Below are 25,220 nucleotides of genomic sequence, written 5' to 3'. Positions count from 1 at the left end.
CAAAGAGAGCCTGCCCATCCAGATCTCGGGTCTTCAGGCTCCTCTCTGGGCTCCACCTCATAGACGTGACAGTTACCGGAAGCCTCAATGGGGGTGGTACTTCCAGATCAAAGCCAGAACAGCTATCCACTACACTGCCTTTTAATTTGCCATTTTGCAAGGAAGCCATAGGTTCATTGTAGATGTAACCAACCATCTTATTAAATAAGAAACACAGAACCAATGCAAAGAAGAAAGCCAAGAGATCAGAGCTAAGAACCTTACCGCCTGCTGCTAGCCTCTTCAGCCAAGAGACCTCTCTGAAAAAGACCTACTTCCTGTGTGTTTGTCTTTATATAGTCTTTCTGTTCTGCCTTCTCATAGGTTGTAAACCCAAACACATGACTGCCTCATCACTGCCTGTATGTACAGCCCTCCAGGTCTTCTATGGTATTGAGATTAAAGGTCTGTGTCTCCAATGCCGGCTGTATCCTTGACCACACAGAGATCTACCTAGCTCTTCTACCAAGTGCTGGGATTAAAGGCATGCACCATGAATGCCCAGCTCTGCTATGGCTTGCGATTAGCTCTGACCCCCAAGCAACTTTATTTATTAACATACAAATAAAATCACATTTCAGTACAAATAAAATACCACCATATTCATTTTATTCTTTATCTCCCATATTCTCTCTTCTTGGGGCTGATTCCTTTCCTTCTCACACATGTTTTCATGCCCCCAAATTCCATCACATTCTTTTGTTCCCATTTTTCTACCTTTATTTCTCTCCCTCTCCTCTCCTAGTAACTTTACTCCTATCATGTCTTACAACACACACACACACACACACACACACACACACACACACACACACACACACGCTGTTCTTTTCCTATTCTTATTTCTTTCCTTACATTTCATTCAGTATTTTTTTAGAATGCGTGTTTTAGGATATTTGTGTGCTTTGTTTTCTACTATATTTCTTTACATTCATTCATTCATTTATATTTATTTATTTATTTATTTATTTATTTATTTATTTATTTATTTATTATGTATGGATTCTCCATGCATGTGTATGTACAACTAGTGTGCCTAGTGCCATTCCACATAAGACAGAAGAGGGTGTGGAATCACCTGGAACTAGAGTCATAGGCAGTTGTGAGTCACCAGGTGGGTTCTGAGATTTGAACTTAGTGCCCTGTAGGGGCATCCAGTGCTCTTACTTTTGAGGCTTCTATACAGGTCTACTACTTATATCTATTATTGTTCCTGCTTCATAATTGTGATTTACCAATGTGAAGTATATCTAGGTGAGGTAACATGTACTTGTAATCCCAACACTCCAGAATTGAAGACAGGAGGATAGGAATTCAAGATGTGCTTGGCTCTAGGACCTATGGCATCATAAACAAAGAAAAAAGCTTAATAAATGAACTGACTCAGTGTGTGCAGTCATTAAGAAATGTAAATTTGTTTTCCTGTCCTTTTGCTCTTAGATTTTCATTTTTATATAACAATTGCTTTAGTTATCTGAAGGCAGGTTTCACCTTTGGATTGTTGTTCGGCTCCCACTGCCTCTGTGGTCAGAAGATGAACTTATTACAAATACGGTGGAGACACCATGGTTTGTAGGCTGTGCAGCCCGGCTGACTCCAGGTAACACTTGGATCCTTCTATTCCACCCTGATCACTTGCTTGAATAATACACGGAGCTGAGGATTCAGTAAGTTTCTAGCTTCTGCTGTCTTCAAAGGGACAAGAAGACTGGTTTGATATCTCCCACTTGTTATATAGTTTATAATATGGCAGTGATTTGTCTGAAACAGGAGAAAGCCGGTAATTTTTATTAGCAAACAGTTTGACTGGACATCCTCATTGTCAGAATCAAGGATCTGTCAAACATTTGAAGTTGTGACCTTTCTAAATGGCCTCTGGCTGTGTGGAGGAGTCTCATTTTCTCCTCTTCCCATCCTTTCCTGGCATTCACTTACCAGGTTGTGGCAGCTTCTGATTGGTGCACTCTACACGTCCTGTGAATAAGGACGAGCATTGCTGGGGTTTTCCTAATCCTAGTGTGAGAGCTCCATTGTTTGCTTCCTGCTCTTCCATCCATCACCATGAAGCTGCTAGTACTCCTTCTGTCAGTTTCCATCTTCATTATCCTGGTCTCTTGTTGTAAGTAAAGATTCTTACTTGAATTTATTTTGGGGTTTAGTATATACACAGTTACCTAGTCTGTGGGGCATGAATTTAGGGATTCCTAAATGTTTGTACATCCTGTCCTCTTATTAGTACTTAGTTACATCTCCATATTTAATTTAAATAATTTTCATATAATTATAATAATCATTATTATTATGTTTATATACGTGGGGATTTTTTCTTCTTCTCGTTTTTCAAGACAAGGTTTCACTGTGTAGCTTTGAAGCCTGTCTCGGGACTCGCTCTGGAGACCAGGCTGTCCTCGAACTCACAGAGATCCGCCTGGCTCTGCCTCCCAAGTGTTGGGATTAAAGGTGTGCGCCACCACCACGTAGCATGCTAGGCTATGTAGGGATTCTTGTGATGATATTTTGAACAAATAAAATTTGCCTGAAGATCAGAGGACAGAACAAGCCACTAGGTTAAACATAGAAGTCAGGCAGTGCTGGCACACACCTTTAATCCCAGCACTAGGAAGACTGAGACAAGAAGTGATATGGCTGGGCAGAGAAATGAATATAAGGCAGGAGGAGAAAGGAACTCGGCCTCTTTTAGGCTGAGGAGTTGGTGAGGTGAGAGACAGTGGCTTGGCTGCTCTGCTTCTCTGATCTTTCAACATTTACCCCATTATCTGGCTCTGGGTTTTTAATAAGACCATTTAGGATTCGTGCAACATCTTCTCACGTGTCAAACAGATGTAGACATCTGAGACAACTTACAGGGACTAAATTATGACAGGATTGATGAATTCAGAATAAAAAATGGATGTGCAAGCCTTCGTGACACCAACATCATTCTAAAGAGTTGCTGTTTCACCTGGGACTGTTTCTTCCCCATTTCAGCTGCCTCTGCAGTGAGCTCAGGTGATGAGAGCACCAGTGTGACCGATAAAGTACTCCCTGTGCCTGCCAAAGTGAGGGAATCCCCTGGGGAACCCAAAGGTTTTGATGAAAGTTCTGTGAACTGTGAGAGTGGCAATATTTTTTCATGTGAGTGAGTTCTTTATGGGGCTCTTGGAATCCCTAGGTCCCCATGGCCACAGAGACTTGTATTTTGGGGAATGGAGGAAAGGTGGAAAGTCAGAGGAGAACATGGGAGGGAGGAGGGAGAAGGAAGTGTAAGACTCACATTTCATTCACCTTGCTTTTAAATACTTGGGGTTGTTCCAAATTAAGCTAATTTGTAAATATCAGGAAGGCCAGAGGTTGAAGAACCCAGGTTATCAGTTTTAACAGCATTGCTCTTGCACTATTAGGATTGGAGAAAATTAATCTATAGTAGAGATTATTTTAAAGCACAAAAAACCTCCATGTAGCATGTTAACTGCATGTGGCTTCTCTTTTCCTCAATTCTCTGTCTTTGCAGACTGTCCTGAAAATGGTAATACAAAAGGGCTCTGTAATGAAGTCTTCTGTGAGTGAATGTTTTAGCATGACTTGGGAGATTTCTAAGAGTTTAGAATGTCTTTCAGGACAATTTTCTATCCTGGGATTGTTGTCCCTAGCCCAAAAACTCACAGAAATATTCAATGTACTATCTTATACTCTTGCCACATATCAGGTATCATGTTATAAAATTCATAGATTTTATGTGGTTCACTAGAAAAGTACTCCAGGAGACAAATACTCTAACAATGAAGAAATGTGAGGCTTCCAGTTCACTGCTTCCCCTACATGAAAGAGCGTGACAGAGCATGGTGTTTGCTTTCACAAGATGGCTTCTGAGGAATCTCAGTATTGCTCTCTGCTGCTTCTTGTCTGGGGTTTTGCTTGGCACCTGTTCAGTGATCTCTATTGGTGTATGTTGTGTGAGTGCGTGTCCATCATTTCATCACCAGAGATGAATTACTTTGAGATACTCGAAGAAAGATTTATGCACATTGTCCTTATTTTCAAATCTGTAAAAGCCCACGCTATCTTGGCCCAATCCAGGATGCATCCCCAAATATTTTGGATGGGGCATCAAGGTCTAGCTATCTATCAATCAATTTGTCTACCTATCTGTCAATATATCTGTCATGTATCTATTTTGTGACAGACATTCAGAATGGATCTGAGATGGGCATTGGATTCTTCATCCTTCTGCTTCATCTTCCTGAGGACTGGGAGGAGAGGCTGAGTTTTATCACTGAGGGCTGAAAGTGTCATGTTTCTTTATCTTCTTCTAGTTCTTCTTTAGATTAGAGAGAGAGAGAGAAGCTTCATTATTCAAAATTTGTGGAACATTCTTAATTTATATTTTTCTTTTATAGGTGCATGTGATATCCTCAAGAATATTATAAGAAATTATACAACTTATATGATACCTTTATGATTTCCGATTAATGAAATTTGATGTTTTTGTGTCTTATATGATTGAGACTTCTGGAACAGAATAGACCACCCTCAACTTTATTTCCTCTAACTACTTATCCGGATGACTGTGTTCTTCAGCTCTAGCTTTTATCTTCATTGCAATAAATGATACTCATTTGCAACATCAAAAATTACTTTTATACATTTAGGTATTGATAATTTTCTCTTGTTTAGACATTCCATTGGAAACCCTAAATGTTCTGTAGTATGTCCTCAAGTCCTTCTAATGATTAGATTAGATTGGTTTTCCTGAAATATCCTTTACTTTCCTCAAATTTGATGTAAACATCAGGCATATTACTAAAGTCTTGGGCTTTTTCAGTCTAGTTTGAATTTGCTCTGAGGTTTTGAGTCAGCTAATTATATGTAGCTTTTCTTGTCAGCCTGCTGAACCTGAGCTAAGGAAATAAAACAGTTATTGTGGGACAAAGGCCTAGCTATAAAAAATATCCTAGTATTATTTGTATTCATCAAAATCATACAGCTTAAGAGGAAATCATCTTCCTGACAATCCACAGATTAATCTGCCCAGTAAGTGGAGAACACACTACTGGTAGACTGTAGGAAGAGTCATATAGCTGTTCCAAGGGAGAATTTTGGTGGCACACAAGAAAATTATAGACAGAAGCAATCAGTCATTCACAGGCAGTGGCCTCATAAGCCTCTTTGACGAGGTTCATCCATCAGAGAATTATTCATCTGGTGGATTGACCTTATGAATATCAGTTGTCATCTGCTACATATTTTGTGGCTTCTGGCAGGGAGGGAGAAAAGAATGGGGTAAGGGAGGAGGAAAACACAAGTTTTCATTGTGTATAAATATAAGGAAACTTTCTGGTTTTAGCAATGACTCATGTCACTTACAATCTATGTGATTAGTGACAAATATGAGTTCCGTGTGTCCTCAGGATCTGAAGGTTTCCTTCTAGATAAAAAGAGTAAGTGTTAAATGTTAATTTCTATAGTTAATTAAAAACCGAATTCCAAAAAAATGCAAAATGAGACAACAGCTGAACACAGTTATGATTCTACCAATACAACGCAGAGTTATACTGTAGGCTCTTGTTTTGCACTACACTAAGGAGATAATATATTCTCAAGAATGCAGAATTGTCTTTGAGAAATATTTTCACTACCTTTCTGACCTCATTCAGAATAATGTAAACTTTGCATCCAATGTTCTATTTTTGCCCTCAGAATACCACTGCCATTTAGAATGAAGATTTTGGTCGAAGACCTTCAGGAAGCTGACAATTAGTTTTCAAATGATATGTGAGAAGGATTTTCCACAGAAACTTTTGAAGTCTAAATCTTAGGGTTATTTTCAAAGAAACCCGTTTTTGGTTTCTGCCAAGTCCTGATGGCCCTGCACTGGTGACGCTCCTGCTTCAGCCCCTGCGTACTGAGATTAGAGATATGAACTACCACACTTGGCACTGTTGAGTGAGGTCTCTGAAACAGAGACAAATGTGTGACTTTCCTCACCACCCCGTTTGTCCTATTTAGTATTTAGCACCAGGGATTGTATTGGTGACATTTCTGTTGCTGGGATAAACACCACGACAAACATGACTTGTAGCAGGTATACATCGTGGTAAGTGGTAGGCATGGACGCAGGAGCAGGAATCTGAGTGCACACTCTCAGTCACAAGCATGACGCAAAGAGAGTGAGGTAGTGGATGAGGCCACAACATCTCAAAGCCTGTGCCCAGTGATGTGCTCCTTCAGGCACAGCTGCACCTCCTAAAGAGCCCTGACAACACCGTGAACCTGGGAACAAGTGTTTAACTACTGCAGCCTATGGGGGACGTTATCATTCAACCAACACACAGATGTCTCAGAGATGTGGACCTGGCCATGGCACTCTTCAGGAACTCCCTCACAGTTCCCCAGAGCTCCTACAGTGAACTCTACAGTGCTATCACAGCATCACTTTTCAGCTTCCACCACAGGCTTTCCAGAAACTCACCCTGAAGTTCTCTTTGCCTTGAACTGTTTGTAGGCTTCCCCCTCACTATCCTGCTCTAGTATCCCTTTTCCTCCTCTTAATCTCAAACATAATCAAGGGTTTCCCTTCAACTTCTACACTTGATCAAGTTCCTCTGAAGAAACAGAACATCTCCCCCATTCTTTGGTCTCTAAACTGCCAGTGAAAGCTATGTTGTTATCACTGACCTGCCCCAATCACTGCAATGCAAAATGAGATTAGATTATCTGTAATGTTCAGTCTGGAAGCCCTATATGCATTATATTACCTGCCAAGTAGTAGATTTCCAGTTGGCATCCATGAGTGAATGAATGTAATACATGCCATATGTAAAGTGCAGAGAGTGCAGAAGAGGCAAAGGTATGTTTGAAGTGCATTTGAAGTGTAATCCTCTGGGGAGACAGTCCCCAGCTTTAACCTGGGTCTCAGGCATCTCTGGAATACACATCACCTTCACCTGCACAAGGACTCTGAACATCATGTTGGACAAGGCTTCCAACCATCCCAGCACCTCCACTGTTCATAGACAAGGTTTTGGCGTTCAGGTGACCAGCCCATCACTAGGCTGAACCCAGTCTCCAATCCCTAGTACATGCTGGGATGCCACACTTTCCACTCTTCCCAAAACATGCCTACAGTGAAGGCACGCATCAAGACATAGGGATTATAGGCAGTAGTTTGTTCATTCATGCCCAGGTGGGCACCATGTGGGGCTAGGACACAATCCACCAGGATAACTGAGCTCCATCTTGGGCCACTAGGTCACAAGTGGAGGCCAGACAGGCTAGAACCAAGGGACACTCAAATTGGAAACTAGAGAGAAAAAATCAACCAAAAATATGAAGATGTAAATGAAGTGCCACACCCAGGCACGGTTCTAGGGATTTGACTGGGCTGTGGGCCTTGCCATTCCTCCATGGGTCTGAGGCTCTGGGCTCCTTGACATGACCATGTCTCTGTAAACAACACACATTCACTCAGGACATCACTCACTCAGGCCTTTCTGAGCTCCCCAGTGTTCAGTGTGTGTGTTTTCTTACTCTTCTTCTTTATGATCTTCCTCTATCCAGCAAAGGTGCCAGGTCATATAGTCCATGAGCACTGGCCCAGGTCCCCATGGAGAGCCACACCAAGAGCAGGTAAATGAACAGATACATGCAAAGAGTGTCTTAGTTACTTTCCCACTGCTGTGATAAATCATCATCACCAAGGAGCCTTCTAGAAGAAGAAGGAGTTTCTTTTGGGCTTACAGTTCCAGGGGAAAACAATCCATCACCTTCATAGCAGGGAGCATGATGGCAGGTGAGTGTGACTGGTGCTAGACCAGCAGCTGAGAGCTCCCATCTCAGCCCACAAACAAAAAGCACACAGAGAGCTAACTCAGAAGGACAAAAGTCCTTAGAAATCTCAGAACCCCATCCCCAGTGACAAACTTCCATCAGCAATGCCATACTCCTAATCATCCTGAAACACCTACCACACTGAACCAAGCATTGAAAGGTCTGAGACTTATGTAGGACATCTTATTCAAACTACCACTAAGGAGGAGACCAGGCATCTGGCACTCACTGAGCGCTGTCTCCTCTTCACGCTGTCCATCACTGCCTGCCAGACTTCCTCTAGCAGACCTGGCCTCTGCTCATGCCCTCATTCTCCAGAAGGCCAGAGAGGCTAAGCCAGCGGTACATAGTTACACTAGTGTCTTGTGATGGACAAGGTGGCTATGGACCTGGAGACGTCTGATGAGGTTTGCCTAGAATTATCTTTTCCTCTATTCATCCTTGACACCCCTCCAGCCCTCCTCAGGTCCCATGCCCACCCATGCTACCTGAACTTCCTGGTGTTACCTCATTTGTTCTTCAGAACAGTCCCCGATATGGGCATCATCATGTGGCACATATTACAGGCAAAACATCTTCCAGAGAATTGAAGAATTTATCCAGGCTCCCCTCTAGAGTGACAAGCTTAGATCTTGGTCAAGACATTAAGTCTGAACTCGGTAGCCATATACCTGACCATTCTCCAGCATTCCCATCCCTTCTGCTGAGCCCCTGGGGATGCTGGTCCCAGCAGGCAGGAGTGAATTTCGGTGGTTCTGTTGACGTTACACAGCATCTTCACCCACCAGTACCCTGCATGCAGCACTAGAATCTCCTCCCTCAAGGCCAGGGCTAGACACAAGTGCTGCCTGATTCAGAAACATCGCCCAGATCCCAACATCAGCAGCAGAAGAGTTTGCACACTCAAGTGCCCCTGCCTGCAAGTCTTACTCATTTTCTTAACCAGCTGGGTAGCCCCAGGGAACCAGTGGGAACTGGGCTCCTTCCTGCTTTACCAGTGTGGAGCAGCTCTCTGGTCCTCTATCCCAGACCAGCAGCTCTAGGTGAGGTGTGCCCTACTCCTGCGGCCTGCCCACCCCAGCCTGCCCACTCCATCCTGAGCAGCTTCAAGAGACAGCACGTGCTGAAGTTGGACACAGTGCGCAGGCGCAGCAGACAGACTGGCAGAGTTTGCGCACACACCACTTTGGCTACACAGGAAAGAGAACATGGACTCTGCCTTCTCTAACTGGAGCTGGCAGGAAAAGAAGGGGCTCCTGGAGCTGATGGAACAGAGCTGGTGAATCCTAGTTCAAGCATGCCCTGAGCCTGGTGACCAGGGTGAGCTGAGTGTGCCAGCCGTTAACCGCCACCAGGCTGAGCGGGAGCCGGAAGCTGTTGGAATGCAACGGACATGGGAAACCTTGGGTACCCTCCTCACCATCAGGAGCTTGGATAGGACCCAGAAGCAATGTAGGACGTCCTGCAAGGAGTAAGGTGTGAATTAGGAGGGCTGGGAAGGAAGAAGGTGGAGGGGAGGGTGTATGAGACTTGAATTCTTTGGGGGCTGGGAGAGACCTAGGGGCAACTTGTGGGCCAGGGACAGTGAACCTCTGAGCTCTCTGAGGAAAGGAAACTGCATTGATCACTGGAGGAGGAGTGTGGGAAACAAGCCAGCCCTGCAGGGTCCAGTAAGTCTCCCATGAGCTGCAGGAAAATCGGAGAACTGAAGAATCCAATGTGCAGGAGGAAGGGACAGACGCCTGGGTTTTTAATGAAATGTGGAGACCTTGGGAGACGCTTGGGTCAGACTCCAAGAACCTTAGAAGAGAGGACCCCAATGACCACAGGGGACAGTCCAGACCCTGTCCCACTGTTTAATTAGGTCAGAGCCACAATCTGCAGGGGAGGGCTGTCCTTCCTAGGGGCAGGCAGTCCGCTTGGCAGGCAGGCAGCTGAGGAGGGCTCGGTACAGGGCAGTCGGGCTCCAGCGAGGCAGCTTCTTGCTTGCCCTTGGTGTCTCTGGAAGGTTGTGTGGGAGACCCCATGAGGGGCAGGCTTGGGGTTCAGCACATTGACTGAGAAGCCAGCAGCCTCTGCCTTTTTCACACTCCTCCAACAGCCGGAGTATGAAAGGAGGCAGGAAGTGTTGAGGACAGAGCCAGTGGAGCTGACAAAGGCAGATGCCTCCTGCAGCATCCTCAGGTTCTCTGCTCTCTCTTCTTCTCCAGGATCTCTGCAGAGGTGAAGGAAGCCTCCCTGCCCTGCTCTGCCTGAAGGCTTCAGATGTGGCGGGGCTGGGGTCCCTCTGGGAAAGACAGGAACTTTATTTATTGGTCAGACCTGTCAGCATTTGCACGGCCCTGCCCAGGCTGGTTCCTGCTTTAGTGATGTGCTGCCCTCCATGGTGTTGAGAGAGGAAGGGGAGGCCGACAGGCTGTGCTCAGGAAGGTTTTTACAACCATGAGCTCTGCTTTGTGCTTATTGCAGGCCTTTGTTGAGAGTAGGGTGTTGGTTTTCACCTAGGGAAGGTGGTGGAGAGACTGTGTCCTCCTACTGAAGCCTATGTGGGTGTTTGAGCAGAAACAGTTTAGAGCCCTGTCCATTTCAACTAAATACTTTTTTTGAGTTTGTTAATAGAGTATGCCCTGCTTTTATGCTTTGTCTAGACCTGGTTTCATGAAGGCAATTAGTTACTTAGGTGATTTCCAAATACTAGTCATTCTATTTTTTTCTATAATTGGTTTCTTGGTTTCTATAAAACCAAGGCTAATGCTAAAGCCAAAGAACTCAGGCTAGGGTGTTCTCTCTCCATCCCTTGTTGCTCTGACAAGAGAGTTGCATGTTTTATACTACATTTCCTTGTAGGAGATAAAGGCCTTCTACAAACATCTCAAAACTATAATATGTTAGTTTAACACAGTGTTCTGGCACAGACTTGGATGTTTTCTGTCTAAGGCACAATGCAACCAGATGCATAAGCATGTACTTGGGCCGATTCCTGGCCAATGTCAATTAGTTGTTGTAACAGCAGAAGACTGGGCCAACATCACCAGGGAAAGTGGTCTGTGTGTGCAGAAATCCAAAAGTGTTAGCAGATATGCCAAAAGAAATAGATTAATGTTCCCTCATATTCTCAAATGTTAGGACTTGCCGTACTTGCATCTAGGTGGAGGAACAGGAGTATCCAGGAAGGGCCATTAGCCCACATGAAGTTCTTTGTAACATGCAAACTCAGAGGCCAAACGTTCCCCTGGGGAGAGTCCCGTTTGGAACAGGTTTTGAGTTGAACATCCCCAGGGCTGTCATGTGAAGAACCACAGGGAGGTTTCCAGGATGCTGCGTCCCTGTGATGCTCCATGAAGGGGCTCCCTCTTAGATTTTAATTGTTTGCTTTGGATTAACAGTGGCTGGGCTGCTCTCTGGAGAGGATGGGGACTGGGCTCCAGCTGAGGTACTTGTACCTTTCTCAACTTCAGCCTGACTCAAACCCTCCCGTGGTGGTGGGTTCTGGTGCTTGAGAACATGGTCCAGGGCACCTAGCCTGCATGCTGGGCTTCTGTGCTGGGTCCTAGGGAGGCGGGAAAAGCAGCACCTGCCCTGAGAAGACCTGTGCTTCTCTGAGGGGGGAATGAGTTCAGAGTTTGTAACCAACCCTCTCCTCAGAAAGGTCCTTAGGCCTTCTCCTGTCCTGCAGGAGTGACTAGAAGGAGGAGGTCCATTAGCTAAAACACAGGTTTCTGAGGTGCGTTCTGTCCTGGGTGATGTCATGATCTTATTACTGCTGACAGCCCAGGGGCAGAGAGGGGGTAGGCCAGGTTCTGAGTGGAAGCCAGGAACCTGACAGAGTGGTGCATTGGGAATGGCAGGATTAGAAAACAAGCTTTGCTCTTTGGTCTCCATGCCATGCTGACCCTCAGGACTAAAGAGCAGAGTTCCTGCTGAGACTGCTGTTGAGGGACAGCCCAAGGCTGGCAAGTGCAGACTCTTGGGGTACAGTGGCTCTTTGTCCTTGGCGGCCATGCTGGGTGGAAAGACACACCATACAGTGTCTTCTTAAACTTTACCCTAAAAGTGCCTGCCGTTTCCTCCAAACACTTCTGTGGAGGCCCACAAAGATTGGCTGGTGAGATCTGAGCTTGCTTTACCCAGCAGAGCTACATTAGAGGATTGCTTGACCATGAGCATGGTTACTAGGTGATTGGAAGGGTCTACACTTGGCTGAGCTAGGGGGAGGTCTTTTGCCCCACCCCTTGGCATTCCTATAAAGAGTCCTTTAGAAGAGACAGAAGGGGCTGGTGGAGAATGATCCAGGCCTCTCGAGGATATCCTGTGTTTCTGTTTCTCTCCCCTCTATCCTTCTATCTAGTATCTCTTATCCCTCTCTCCTCAAGAGTACCTTGTCTTAAAATGTGGGTGCCGGTCTCCCCAGCTGGGCTCCCACACACTTCCTGTTCACTCTCCAGGGAGGGTTCCAGCACCTTTGGGTGTTCTATTGTGGCACCCAGTGCTCAGCTCAACTGTTCCACGATCCCGAACACTGCCTGGATCTCACTGTCTTCAACAGAATGGAGCATGTTGGGAAGAGTTTGTCTCCAGTGTCTGTGTGTGTTTAATGGAAGGCACCATATGCTTAGCTGTGTAAACTGATCCCTGATCTTTATCCTGTTGTTTCAAGTGTCACACCAGGAGACTTTCTAATTAGGTGTGTGTGTGTTTGTGTGCAGGAACACTCACATGTGTGTTCATGTGTGTCCATGTGTGTGTGTTCCTGATCCCTGTGCCTATCTTTCCCTCCACCCCATGAGGCAAGGGCTCTAGCTGGTCCCTCCAGCCTACCCCAGCACTCCTCTGCCCCCACCTGCTGAGTGCTGGAATTGCAGGAGAGCGGCCTTGAGTGGCAGCTGTTTAATCTGAGGCCTTTCCCTGTCCCAGCATTCCTGTTTCTTTCCTGGAGCATCAGGATTCCTGTGGTGGTTATAAAGAGAAATTTTCTGACTCATTCTTTCTGTCAAAATGAACCGGAAGGAGACATTCTCTTCCCTCACTTTCTCTGACCCTCTTCCATGTTCTTCCTTAATTTATCTCGTTTATCTTATGAATTGTCCAATTATTCTTAAACTAATTGCTCAATCATTTTTCTTGCTGTACCTTCTCAAATGAACCACCAAGTGGTCCCATGTCAGCCTTGGCCATGGCTCCGGAGTACTTTTGATGAGAGTATTCACAATTTTACCACACTTTCCTGATGTCCCACACCTGCATCTGTGTGATTATTCAGGAAAGAAAAGACGGAGGAAAATGAGTCTTTATAAAGCACATTCATTTTCTTTTGCCTTTGTGTCCTAGTAATACAACTGCTCATGTAGTATTATATATCGAGAAGCAATTAGATGAGGATCTAATTGAATGGGAGGAGGTTCAAAGGTTAATGTAAATACTGCATATGTGATGTAAAGACCTGAACTTGTGTGGACTTGGGTATTGGGCAGGCCAGGTCATTTCCACAAATGATGGAGAAAAGTCTCCATTTCTCTACTTTCCAAAACCTCTTCTCCTTGCTCTTTGCCTCTGACCCTAACTTTTTTTTTTTTTTTTTTTGGTTTTTCGAGACAGGGTTTCTCTGTGTAGCATTGCGCCTTTCCTGGAACTCACTCTGTAGACCAGGCTGGCCTCGAACTCACAGAGATCCACCTGGCTCTGCCTCCCGAGTGCTGGGATTAAAGGTGTGTACCACCACCGCCCAGCAACCCTAACTTTTTATATTTTATGGGCTTGGTTTCTTATAGGTTTTTTTTTTGTGTGTGTGTATGTGTTGTATGAATGTGTATATGGAATTTGCATGCAAGTATGCAGGTGCTTGTATATGGAAATGTGTGTCTTCATTTTTCACTTCCCAACTCACTTTTAGAAACAGCATCTCTCACTGGACTTGGAAAAATGTCCAGTGGGTCCCAGAGACTCACCTGTGTCCCATTTCTGCAGCATGGAAGTCAGCAGATTCCATCATCCCACCTGTTTTTTTTTTTTCATGGATGCTGGAGATTCAGACTCAGGTCTTCTTGTTTGTACAGCCAGAACTGTATTGTTCCTGAGCCTTGCCCCACACCCCCTGAATTGTGTTAGTTTAGAATGTTACGCATAAAGCAGGGCTGTGTCTACTGAGCTGCCAGTACTTCTAGGCCCTATGGTGAGAATCTGGGAGTAGATTTGGTTTGTAGGTGTGATGGTTTGTTTGAGTCTCGTGGGAAGAAGAGTCTCTAGGAAGGATGGCCTAGATTGGGGTGGCCTGTGCTCATGACTTTGAGGATCCTAGGAATTGTATTCACTGATACACAGCTAGCTACTGTGGTTAGCATCCTTCCCTGGGTTCGGGTCCCAGACTCTGCCAGAGTGTGAAGGAGCACAGAGTGCAGTTGTGAAATCATTCACTCTCTCAGGTGAGGGTGGGTGTGGTGTGACTAGCAGCTTGAAGCTCCCACTGTCTTGCGTTCCCCAGTGATGGACATTGGCAGGGGTGGGACCTGGCGTCAGCACTTTCTGCCATACCATGCTTTCTCTCACAGCCACAGAATAGGAAAGTAGAGCAGTAGGTGTGTCTCCATCTTGTCTTTGTGACACTCAAGATTTCTGAAAAAGTAAAAGTAAAGACTTTTTAAACTTACTTTTGAGATGATAGTACAATTACATCATTTCCTCCTTCCTTTTCTACTGTCCAAACCATCCCATTCAAATTCATGGCCCATTCCAGACACTGATTCTGGTAATATTTATATATGTATATGTCTCTGTGAATACATATCTATTCCCGATTATTACCTGCTCGGAAAGTGTACTATTGCGTCTGTGTGCGCTCAGGATTGACCATCTGCTTCTGATAACCAGCTGTTCAGCATTGCCCTTGTGATAACTATTATAGGATATGTGCATGCTCTACAGTCATCTGAAGTAAGAAAACACCGTGGACAAAATGTAATGAGTTTCTGGTTTCTGATTAAACTTTATTTATAAAAAATAAACAGCATCAGGCTGAGCTTTGGGAATGCTATTGAAGAGAGATAGGAAGGACTATAAGAGCCCGGGGGGGGGGGTGTTACGGTCAGCACAAGGGAACCCACAGAAACAACCCACCTGGGCTCATAGGAGCTCACAGAGTCCGAACCTGCAGTCAGGGAGCCTGCAAGGGACCAACCTAGGCCCCCTACATGTGGATAACCCTTGCATAGCTTGGTCTATCTATGGGACTCCAATCAGTGGGATCAGGGCCTGTCCCTAATGCTTGAGCTGGTATTTGGGAACGTGTTTCCCAACATGTTGCCTTTCCCAGGCTTAATACAAGTAGAGAAGCTTAGTCCTACCTCAACCTGACATACCATGTTTTGTTGATACCCATGTGAGGCCTGCCCCCTCTGAACAGAAACAGAAACGGAGTGGATGGTGGGGGGAGGGGGATGCCGAGGGGATCTATGGGGAGGAAATGGGATGAGAAGAGGGAGGGAAAACTGTGGTTGGGGTGTAAAATAAATGAAAAAAAAAGTTAATGAAAAATTATAAAAGCTTCATTCATCATAAAAAGATAAGCAGTGTAGAATTTTGATGTGGACCACAGTCAGCTGACTCTACCTGGTAGGTGTGGTCATGGTCTGGGTATGGTGCTCTGTGGCTCCTGTACTCTTGTTCCCATAACTGAAAATAGGGTCTCCCACAGGACAGCAAGGTAACGTTACTAGATCAACAGAAGCCGGTGGTAGAGGGCGACTCTGTCTCAAGTGAAGGAGTAAAGCCCAGAGCAGGAGGGTTGGCCGTCCCCATGGAAGAGCAGAACACATGGTTGTCCAGGGCCAAACAGTCAACCCTGAAAACATAGATACAGACTCAGGAGCTTCGAATTAGGAACATATATGTGTATCCATCATGCATGCAGTAACACTGAAATAGGAGGCCATGAATTTGAAGGACACCTGGCATGGGCATATATGAAGGTTTGCAGGAAGGACAGGGGAGGGGAAATACTGTAATTAACTTATAATCTCAGAAATTAAAAAGAAATACTTTCAAAAAAGAATGAGAGTGGGTCATGGAAGTCAGAGGCCTCGAGGTCCCCACACTACATGCTGAGGACACGTTTAAAGGGCCTGAACGTTTAGGGGCTGGTTCCCGAAGGGGAAATTTACAGAGACCCTTCTATTTTGATGGATATATTTGGTTATAAAATCATTTCTCTCCTGGGAATGTCCCTTCCTCTACTGCTACAGATTTTTCCCACATGCATGCCCAGTTACATCAGGCAGGAGATGGCAAATAGGGGACCCGGAAAGGTCACTAGAGGACACAGGTCCAGTGCCCTTGGAGCCAGGTCAGGAGGACGCTTCAGCTCTTCTACTTGGAATATTTGGACAGGTTGGGAACAAACTGAAATGAAACTGTAAATTCAGTTGTCATCGTGGACAGGGCAACATATAGCATTCTCTGTGATGGGGAATGTGCAGCCCACTGCAGGTGCTGGAGTGAATCTGAGGCTGCTAGAGGCATGTGTGTGCTAGATGTAGGTCAAGGGAGTATGTGGTGATATTTTATTTGCGCTTTGATAAATAAAGCTTGCCTGGAGATCAGAGGAATAGGAATAGCCATTATAATAAACAAAGAAGTCAGGCAGTGATAGCACATGCCCTTAATCCGACCACTTAGCAGAGAGGATCTCTGTTTGTTCAAGGCCATACTAGGGACCAGAGCCAAGTGTGGTGACACACGCCTTTAATCCCAGTACCAACCATAGAGGCCTGGAGGTCTGTACAGACAGGCAATGACAAGGAAGTGAGGTTGCTAGGCTAAGAGCCAATGAGAGGGCAGAAAAGTAAGGCATACAAAGGCGTGGGTAGATGGGAAGTAGCTCACATTTTGGAAGCTGCAGAGTTGGTACGGTAGGTTGCCTGGTGGCTCTCACTATTTCCCTGATCTAAGGCTTTCACTCCTATATTTGGAAGCATGTTTTTTATTTAATAAGACCATTTAGAATTTTGTCTACAGAAGTAGGGTACAAAATGCATTATTACCATGGGATGGGAGAATTGAACCCAGAACCCTATGGGGTCCCAAGGAGGACTCTCTCTTGTGATTGCCTGCCTCAATCTGACACTCTATTAGCATAAGGACAAGAATTCATGGCCAATTTGGCAAAATTCAGTTTTACCCGTGCCATCAAAGAAGGCCATAGGAAAGACACTTGGAGGAATGGGTTCACGGTAATTATAAGCTGTCTCTAGTGCCGACTGCTCTTTTATGTAGATGTTTGGACAGCGCTTTCTTGTGTCTTGTCTCTGCATTGCAGCTCATAGTTGCAAAGTGAGAGTCTATTAAGCCACAATGTGCACAATATCCAATGCTTTGCCTATTACAAAATGAGAGAAAACAATAGTGTAGGCTTGGGAGGATGGATTCTTAGCATGGTAGATACTTGCCTTCATCCTTCTTCATGAAGGTCTGCTGAAGGCAGAGCCCCAGAATGGGTCTGGCTCCCTGGTCCTACTGCCGGTTTATAGCTTTGCAAGCCATGTTCAGCTGGAGGCAGGACGGCAGCACAATCCTCTGGGTGAGGAAAAATCTTATAATTTTAGTGCTCTGGGCTCACAGGGCAGATTTGCTCCATTTCCTGCATTTGATCATTTTTCTAATTCTGACAGAAAAGGAACATCTTCACAGCGGTGCCGCGTTATCTTACCAGCATCAAATTTTCAGTCTCAGAGGAAGCCTCCTGAGGGACACATGGCCTTGGTGAAGCACACTCTTTGTTCTGGGTGATGTTTGGTCCAGGAAAGGAAAGCAGTCATATGACTTAACATAAACGTTCAGAGGCCTGGACTTAAAGAGTCTGATGGTGTGAGGTGAACTGGCCCTTCCAGCCTACCTTTCTGTTAGTCTCCACACTCAGAAGTGAGCTTTGTCCTTTGGGGAGGTACACGCTCCCTGTGCCTGGGTGTATTTCCTTTGTGAGAATCAGCAGCAAGTGTCTGTAGTCTTTTCTCTGGGATGCAAAGATGTGTTTACAGTCTGCCTCAGCACACCTCATGGTTCTGAGGAAACTAAGGAGGCTTAGATCACGGTTGGAGGCTATGCAATGCCTTCTAAGACATCAATTTTAGGCTTACAGGTTTTCATTTGGTTGGTTAGTTTTAGCCTGAAAGGTCATGAGCACCAGTGTCCTAGAGGACTGACCACCGTGCCTTCGGTCTTGCTATTGCTCATGTTCCGTGGCACGGAGAGTCCTTGTTCTACAAAACAGATGGAGGAAAAGACTGGAGGTTAGAAGTTCCTTTCCCAAGGGCACTGCTCCTTCCCAGTGCATTCCGGAAGTGTCCGTTCCTAGTTGCCAGTCTGGAGCCCCATTTCCTGCACTGTGAAGAAAAGTGATTTCTTCTTGAGTGACCTCTAAAGATGCCTGCCCACAATAGTCAATAGTCAACTTCTATGAATATTTTCTCTTAGATTCCTCACATAGAGAAAAACCACTGGCCTCAAATGGTGATGCATGTGCAAGAGAAATATCTTGTACCAAATACAATGATTAATCAAAATTTATAACATGCCCATCTGGTTTCAAACCAGAGGCTTGCCCTGAAACACATATTCCCTGTTTTCTATTGCTCTGACAAAATGCCTGAATCAGAGCATGGTATAAAAGGTTCGTGTGTTTCTTGGCGGGCAGCTAGAAAGCTCCACCATGGTGATACAGGTGCACTGATAGGAGCGCCCTGCCTATGCCAACCGCCCAGAAGTGAAAAGGAATGCACTGTGGGCAGAGGAGCCAAGAGTTCAGAGCAGCCCCATGTGGGAACCGCTCATTCTCAAGGGAAATAGGATAGTGGTTGACCTCCTGACCCACTCTAGAGAGACGAGACTTATTCATTTATTGAGCACTGCTCCCACAACCAGATTCTTGGCAGATGTTCCCTCATCCAGCACAATCTTACCACCTCAGCATGTCCCTACTAACAACCTCACTTACACAATGTTTTGGTTTTATTGTTGTTATTGTTTTCTGAGACAGGGTTTCTCTGTGTAGTTTTGGTGCCTGTCCTGGGTCAAGCTCTGTAGACGAGGCTGGCCTTAAATTCAGAGATCTGCCTGGCTCTGCCTCTCAAGTGCTGGTGTTAAAGGCGTGTGCCACCGCCACCCAGCACACTTACACAATATTAATATTGGGAGGACAAACCCATGCCAGGCTGAAGCAAAGCCAACACTCACACCTCCAGATGGCCTGATGCCCAAGGGAATCACACAATATTTATTTGCTTCTGGAATGTTTGATTCAGCTGAGTTCGAGCCTCTTCATATTTCAAGTATTCTTTGCCTTCTCTTTTGTCTTGGTGATTTTAATTAACAGTATTGCTGCAAGTTGTTAATGGCTTTTAATGTGACTTAACCCCATTTGAGTTCCTAATGGCCTTCGTCTAGAGTCCAGTCCTGTTAATAAGGTCACTCATACACTGTACTTCAGCAAGACTTCAGAGATTTCATTTAACTCGGGGCATGCCTAGATTGAAAACACATGTTTTCATTGTTCTTTTATGAGATCAGATTCTGATGTTCTTGGAGAACCGATTAGAAGGAATATCAAGATTGGAAACAGAGTGTATTAGTTTTTCTAGCTGCAGTAACAAATGGTCACACATTTAGATTTGTTCCCTAGAGTCCCGGGTCAGACCAAAGTGAAAACACTGCTGAGAGCCTCTGGACGCTCGAGTGGAAGGAAGACCTGTTGTGTCCCTGCCTGGCTTTTGGAAGCTGTCCAGTCTGGGGTGGGAGGAGGTGCTGTGAGACCTTCATGTATCTGAGAAGCTGGCAGCAAAGTTGGTCATTTCTGTCCCCTGTGTTCTTTCTCCTCCATGTAGGAATTTTGGGGATTGCACTGTGTTGAGCTGTATAAATCTCCATTTTCAGGTCAGTTTCCTCCGACGGTGGCCATACAACTTCAGATTCCCTTGGAACCACTAGGAATACGTCTGTTTGCACTTGTGCTCTGTGACCAAGAATCCCTGGCCTGGTACAGAGCCCCTTCGAGGACAGCAGCCCAGTGCTTCTATTGCAGGAATGATTGCAGGCCCGGCTTCCAGACACTGTTAGAAGAGGCCAGTCAGGAGAGAACACGGCCTCTAAGGGAACTCCTCTCAGCTTTCATGTTCTCTCTCAAGCATCAGGGTTGACTTCAGAAGATGCCTGACCTAGAGGACAGATTCTTATGGAAACGACAGGCTCAACTTCCATTTCCTCCCCCAGGAGACCAGCTGTGAAAGAAGTTTTCATCATAGGATGCTGTGCCCAGAGTTCAGATTCCCTCAGAGCACACGAAGATGCCCATAGAGGGCTCTCAACTTGAAAAACACTTTTGCTCAGAGAGACCCAACTGTGAGAGTAGAGAATGCTCTGTCTAGCTTTTGATCCCCTCAAAGGTATGGAGTCTCCCTTGGGGCAAATCTGGTAGGCAAACAGAATTGAGTGGAAGTCCAAAGGGACCAGGGCATCCTTCAGTGGAAATATCCCAAGGGATTCTGATGACCAGAGAGGATTCTCAAATATGCCCTCTGGTTCCCAAGAGAAGACCACACCGCTGTACACAGAGTTCTTCAGAGGACAGAGTAGATAAAGGATGCCAGACAAGTACCACAGGTGCCTTACAAAGGGGCACAGTGTCAATCAAAGATTGTCTCAGTTGTCATGACATCTGGTTATGAAGATTCCTTCTGTTTCTGGTCATGAATATTGCTTCCATGTATGGTCAACCCAGGGTTTGAACTCCCTAGAATAATTTCAGGTGTTTGTATCTTTAAGTATTTCCCGGAAGAATATGCAGAAGCTCCTCTTCCGGGAGCCATCGATGAGCCCATTGATGACCAGTCTACTGTGGCTACAAGTGAAGGCATTGCCCTCTCAGGCTGGAGCCTGATGGGATCCAATGAAGGAGAGGCTTCCTGAGTGCCAGACCTCCTGGTGTACAGCCCTTCACCTCTGCTTTAGACCCCCACCTCCTACTCCCCATCTCTGTTGGTCATGTTATAGTTACTCAGGCGCTGTGTGTGCTCTTACCAGATGCATAGAGAGGTAGTGTGTGCTTTGTTTTTGGATCGTAGGGGTAGCTGTCGCTATCAAGATCTTCAGGACCAAACACAGTGTCCTTCCTCTGCCAGATACAGAAGCTTAACCACTTCTTGTTTCCCCCTCCAGAAGCCAGAGACCTTCATGGTGGATGCCCCCCTTCCCAGGACCCTCCTATCCCACTGTGCTGTGTACACACCCAGACATCTACTGGTCCAGATGACAGACTCCTTATGATGATGCTTCAAACAATGGAGATTAGTTCGCAGAGTGCCTGTTCTTGTGTGCCAAATCCCTCAGAGGATACCTGACATGGTATGAATTCCCTCAGCACGCAAGTCCGGTTTGTGCATATCCCCGTGGATGGTGGGCATGGCATGTCAGTTCCCTAAAATCAGGGAGAGGCCATGCCCTCAGGATGCTCAACTTAGTTTTCAAAGTCCCTCAGAAAACACATAAACTCCCCCAGTCCCCACAGCCAATGCCAAGACTTGCAAGGACATTTCTTCAGGAAAATTCCAGAGGTGGTATCTGTTATGATTCCTGTTAGGGAAACCCAGGAATCACTGCCTTATGGTGTCCAGAGAATGCCTGCCAGCATGTCATATTCCTCGGGGATACCAGGCTCTGATTGTCACAGTGGTGCTACTGCTGTGGGGCTCACCACAGAGGACACCCTGCCCTGCTTTTGGGTTCTCTCAGGTATGCGTGCTCTCTCAGATGAAGCCTGTCAGCACAGCAGAATCCCCTTCAAGGGACCTTTGTCTGTAGCAACCATTCTCCTCGTCATCTACCCATGGCAGGAGCCCAAGAGCATCTTGGCAAATCTCTTCCCTCATGTAAAAACAGAATTTTCTTGCCAGGGGTCCATGTCCCCCTAAAGGAAAACAGTGGTGTCTCTCCTAATGTGGTTATTTTGACTCCAGTGTTAATCAGAATTTAATTAAACAGTCACGAGTTGCAATTATCTTCAATGGGGTAACGGAATAAACTTTATCCAGAGACATCTTGAAAAAGATATCAACACCTTGCTGAAGAAGAAACCTGGCCATATATTCTGAATCAATTTTCATAACTATTCCTCCCAAGCTTGAGTCTGTGCTGAATCTTTGCAACGTCATCCAATCTTGCAGCCTTGTGAATTTTCCCAATATCAGTGTAGCTTTTGAGCTGTCTGGAGGAGGCGGGGCTAGCACTCTGACACTACCACCCAGGGCCAGGGAAAGGCGTCCCCTGGCTGGTGGATGATCGGGAAGAAGACTGCCTTTTCTGAAGAAGCCCAAGAACTTCTTCATGGTGGAGCTTCCCACACCTGACAACCCGCGGGCTGTTGGCCCCCCTCACAACCAACACAGTGATGTAGCTCTGAAAGGAAGCCAAGCGAGTCTCACCAGCACCACCCATGACCACAAAGAGGAACCCACAGGCAAGACTGTGGGGTAGAGTCGCAGCAGCACAGGTGCTCCTGTCAACTGCAACTGCAACCCACTGTCGCCAAGCAACGCATCTAAACACAGATGCAGGCACTCCTCCCATTGGGACAGCCTAGGTCAAACAGCTGTGACAGGTCCCGCAGTCTCAGCATGCCTACTGCGCATGCTCAAGACCTGATGGTTAAATCAGCTTACTAGCTCAACCCATCTTTGCCTTCAAACAGCAGGGGCTTCGAATGGCCCCTTGGCCCGGTTTGCCTTCCCTTGTCCTGGCTGTCAGATGTGTCTCCTTCAGTTATGAACCTGACGTAACATTTCAACATTTTAATTTTTTACTCCTTTACCCCTCATGGGTCCTAGGACCCCTTTGTTTCTTTAGGTAATTATGCCGATTTGAAATTTGACTGAGCATGAGCCTAGAAACGAGTCAGTGAAGAGTGGTAGTCTCCCCTGGTCTCTGCTTGAGTCCCTGCCTCCAGCGGCCTGCCTTCAGCACATGCCTGAATTAAAAGACTGGCAGTGCCACCCATGCTCAGTGAAGCCCAGTGGGTCGGAGGCCGCTCCTGCTGAGACTGGTTCTCACTCTTCTTTGATGTAAAGCACATCTGTGACATGAACAATACTCTAATACACCCTTCTCGTACTGGGAGGTGCAGAGTAGTGTGTGAACACATCACTAAAACACACACAGAAGGCGGAGTGCAACACTCTCGCCTTTGCTCTGCCTCCTGAGCTCTCCAATAAGCGCCCAAGCTGCGTCCTACCCGAGCTTCTCACAGTCCTCTGAGTTTCTTTCATATTGTGGAGTTAAGGTCAAATATATCTTTACTTTCTCTTTGACCTATAAATTGAGTAATAGCAACTTCAGATATCCATATATTTATATTGTGGAGTGGCCCCAAACAGCTGACCACCCCGTTGCCTTGACAGGCTTAGAGGCCCAGGCACAGCTTCTGTGACAGGCTTACTGGCAGGCAACACCGGGATCCAGGAAAAGCTGTAAGCTGACCCTACCTAGGGATCCACCCAGAGATGGGGAAGTATCTGACATCCCAAACATTCCAACCATTAGATAAGGTGGCCAGATATCCCCGAGTCTCGCACACACCTGTTTTTGTTTTACAGATACCCCTAGACAATTGTCAGCCAGTCAGGGTCCTGGACCCTGGAAATCCCCTCCCCCCAACCTCTGCTATGATAAAAAAAAAAAACCCACAAAAACAAAAACAAAACTCTTCCCTGCCTGGGATCAGGGCTTTCTCCTCTCACTGCTGCATCAGACAGACAGAGGGACCAAGCTCAGAGCTTGAAATAAAGGCTCTTTGCTTTTACGTGCAGGATTTGGTCTCCATGCTGGTCTTTTGGGGGTCCCCAAGATCTGCGCATAACAATATCAAACACCAAAGATTTTGTAAATTGTAGTGGGCTGCTCTAATAAGCTACACCTTGATCGACCAAGAAGTCCTTCAAGAGGAAGCCATTTCTCAAGGTATATTTGGTGTTATTGAGCTTTTTAATATATCAGCTATGTTCTGCTATGAAATTCTTGTGTGCCCATATACTACTAGGTCTTATGGCAAACAGTTTAGCTTCTCAGACCTACTGCTGATCCATTAGGTAACACCTCTGCAGAGCCTAGGAGACAGGCAGGCTGTAGATGCATAGCTTTGTTTCTTATGCAAATGAAGCTCAGACCATCCCTTGACTTCAGGCCTGGCAGCATTGCAGAGCTATTTGATTCAGGACAATAGGGCTTTTTGCATAACCAGGTACAGTAAAGACTGGAGCAGAATTCCTGGGTGAGGCAGAGCCATGTGGCTGGAGAGAAGAAAAAAGGCAGAGTTTCTCAGAGCCAGGAGGAAGGAACAAGGAAGGAAAGATGGAGGACAGAGGAACAGAGGGGGAAAAAATGAGATAGAAAGCATAGGCTTAGTAATTACTAGGGCTATGAGGGGACAGAAGAAGAATGGACAGAGAGGAGCTGAAAGGCAACAGAGCTGAAGCTGTATAGATAGAATTTTGTCTTAGAGAAATAAAGTATATGGATGAAAGAGCATGGTGTACATAGGTTCTTTTCCCTCAGATAACCACACCCAGACATAGCGTCTTCCCCAGGACCCTGGGAGGGATTTTGTCAGAGCAGTCCTTTGGGAAAATTCCGATGGTAAATATCCACTTTTTGTGTTAGCAAACAGGTAGTCTGGGTATGTTTATGTACACCATTAATCTCAGCACTCATGATGGAGAAGCAGGCAGATCTGTCATCCTGGTCCACATAGTGAATTTCATGCCAATCAGGGTTACACAGTGAGACCTTGACTCAACAACAAAAAATGTAGATACATATTTCATAGAAAATATAGCTTTACATTGGTTACTCTTAATTTTTTTCAAAATGTCTTCATATGACTAAAAAACTCTATTTTACTTTCATATTTTTAAACTAATGATGTGTTGGTTTGACTTTCACATTGTATTTTGATACGGCTATTTTGAATTAATTTTTCCAAACCCTGTTCTTTCCTTCGGAAATTTTCTTCACAGACCTACAAAAGCATAAAATCCTTTCAGAAAAATATTAAATATATTAAACACAAACAAATTCTAATTTTTTCTTCTATCCATAAACTGTATTGGCTATTTGAACTACAGTGACTTCATATGAGAGAATAGGATTGTCAATGGGAAGAGAACCAGTAATCAGAAATGTATTATCACTACCACCATCATAAAAAGAAAAGTTTACATCCATCATCTAACAGTTAAAGGGAAAATGCATTATTTTATAGAAATAAATATACAAAGATTTCTACATTTTTTGCTGGCATTTTTTTCAGCGAAAAATCAATTTTG

At 45.4% G+C, this 25,220-nt stretch overlaps 1 long non-coding RNA gene across 1 annotated transcript; it reads left to right on the top strand.

Annotated features, from left to right (window-relative positions):
• Window positions 1-8,997: 8,997 nt before the first annotated feature.
• On the top strand, window positions 8,998-24,969 carry LOC107399526 (uncharacterized). Its single transcript, XR_006072382.2, has 2 exons — window positions 8,998-9,342; window positions 19,783-24,969. It is a non-coding gene; the product is annotated as an uncharacterized LOC107399526 (long non-coding RNA).
• Window positions 24,970-25,220: the final 251 nt, after the last annotated feature.

Source organism: Peromyscus maniculatus, chromosome 5, assembly GCF_049852395.1.
Source record: "Peromyscus maniculatus bairdii isolate BWxNUB_F1_BW_parent chromosome 5, HU_Pman_BW_mat_3.1, whole genome shotgun sequence".
In the NCBI taxonomy this organism is placed as follows: Eukaryota; Metazoa; Chordata; class Mammalia; order Rodentia; family Cricetidae; genus Peromyscus; species Peromyscus maniculatus.
This window is presented reverse-complemented; position numbering and strand designations above follow the sequence as displayed.